The 2,294-nt window shown below is 45.1% G+C and overlaps 1 long non-coding RNA gene across 1 annotated transcript; it reads left to right on the plus strand.

Moving 5' to 3' along the window:
- The first annotated feature begins 386 nt into the window (after positions 1 to 386).
- LOC127925683 (uncharacterized) lies at positions 387 to 1,867 on the plus strand. Its single transcript, XR_008121936.1, has 3 exons — positions 387 to 1,052; positions 1,304 to 1,582; positions 1,676 to 1,867. It is a non-coding gene; the product is annotated as an uncharacterized LOC127925683 (long non-coding RNA).
- Positions 1,868 to 2,294: the final 427 nt, after the last annotated feature.

Genomic DNA, 2,294 nt, shown 5'->3' on the forward strand with positions numbered 1-2,294 from the left:
CACCACCATCATTACTACCACCACCACCATCATTACTACTACCACCATCATTACTACCACCACCACCACCATCATTACTACTACCACCACCATCATTACTACCACCACCACCACCATCATTACTACTACCACCACCATCATTACTACTACCACCATCATTACTACCACCACTACCACCATCATTACTACTACCACCACCATCATTACTACTACAGGACAGGCTGGGCCTAATATAGTGTATAAGAGGACAGGCTGGGCCTAATATAGTGTATAAGAGGACAGGCTGGGCCTAATATAGTGTATAAGAGGACAGGCTGGGCCTAATATAGTGTAGAAGAGGACAGGCTGGGCCTAATATAGTGTATAAGAGGACAGGCTGGGCCTAATATAGTGTATAAGAGGTCAGGCTGGGCCTAATATAATGTATAAGAGGTCAGGCTGGGCCTAATATAGTGTATAAGAGGTCAGGCTGGGCCTAATATAGTGTATAAGAGGTCAGGCTGGGCCTAATATAGTGTATAAGAGGACAGGCTGGGCCTAATATAGTGTATAAGAGGACAGGCTGGGCCTAATATAGTGTATAAGAGGACAGGCTGGGCCTAATATAGTGTATAAGAGGACAGGCTGGGCCTAATATAGTGTATAAGAGGACAGGCTGGGCCTAATATAGTGTATAAGAGGTCAGGCTGGGCCTAATATAGTGTATAAGAGGTCAGGCTGGGCCTAATATAGTGTATAAGAGGTCAGGCTGGGCCTAATATAGTGTATAAGAGGTCAGGCTGGGCCTAATATAGTGTATAAGAGGACAGGCTGGGCCTAATATAGTGTATAAGAGGACAGGCTGGGCCTAATATAGTGTATAAGAGGACAGGCTGGGCCTAATATAGTGTATAAGAGGACAGGCTGGGCCTAATATAGTGTATAAGAGGACAGGCTGGGCCTAATATAGTGTATAAGAGGTCAGGCTGGGCCTAATATAGTGTATAAGAGGACAGGCTGGGCCTAATATAGTGTATAAGAGGACAGGCTGGGCCTAATATAGTGTATAAGAGGTCAGGCTGGGCCTAATATAGTGTATAAGAGGACAGGCTGGGCCTACTATAGTGTATAAGAGGTCAGGCTGGGCCTAATATAGTGTATAAGAGGTCAGGCTGGGCCTAATATAGTGTATAAGAGGTCAGGCTGGGCCTAATATAGTGTATATAGAGAGGACAGGCTGGGCCTAATATAGTGTATAAGAGGTCAGGCTGGGCCTAATATAGTGTATAAGAGGTCAGGCTGGGCCTAATATAGTGTATAAGAGGTCAGGCTGGGCCTAATATAGTGTATAAGAGGTCAGGCTGGGCCTAATATAGTGTATAAGAGGACAGGCTGGGCCTAATATAGTGTATAAGAGGACAGGCTGGGCCTAATATAGTGTATAAGAGGACAGGCTGGGCCTAATATAGTGTATAAGAGGACAGGCTGGGCCTAATATAGTGTATAAGAGGACAGGCTGGGCCTAATATAGTGTATAAGAGGACAGGCTGGGCCTAATATAGTGTATAAGAGGACAGGCTGGGCCTAATATAGTGTATAAGAGGTCAGGCTGGGCCTAATATAGTGTATAAGAGGACAGGCTGGGCCTAATATAGTGTATAAGAGGTCAGGCTGGGCCTAATATAGTGTATAAGAGGTCAGGCTGGGCCTAATATAGTGTATAAGAGGTCAGGCTGGGCCTAATATAGTGTATAAGAGGACAGGCTGGGCCTAATATAGTGTATAAGAGGACAGGCTGGGCCTAATATAGTGTATAAGAGGACAGGCTGGGCCTAATATAGTGTATAAGAGGACAGGCTGGGCCTAATATAGTGTATAAGAGGACAGGCTGGGCCTAATATATATGTATAAGAGGACAGGCTGGGCCTAATATAGTGTATAAGAGGTCAGGCTGGGCCTAATATAGTGTATAAGAGGACAGGCTGGGCCTAATATAGTGTATAAGAGGACAGGCTGGGCCTAATATAGTGTATAAGAGGACAGGCTGGGCCTAATATAGTGTATAAGAGGACAGGCTGGGCCTAATATAGTGTATAAGAGGACAGGCTGGGCCTAATATAGTGTATAAGAGGACAGGCTGGGCCTAATATAGTGTATAAGAGGTCAGGCTGGGCCTAATATAGTGTATAAGAGGTCAGGCTGGGCCTAATATAGTGTATAAGAGGACAGGCTGGGCCTAATATAGGGTATAAGAGGACAGGCTGGGCCTAATATAGTGTATAAGAGGTCAGGCTGGGCCTAATATAGTGTATAAG

The sequence above is a fragment of the Oncorhynchus keta genome, unplaced genomic scaffold, assembly GCF_023373465.1.
Source record: "Oncorhynchus keta strain PuntledgeMale-10-30-2019 unplaced genomic scaffold, Oket_V2 Un_contig_6081_pilon_pilon, whole genome shotgun sequence".
NCBI lineage: Eukaryota > Metazoa > Chordata > Actinopteri > Salmoniformes > Salmonidae > Oncorhynchus > Oncorhynchus keta.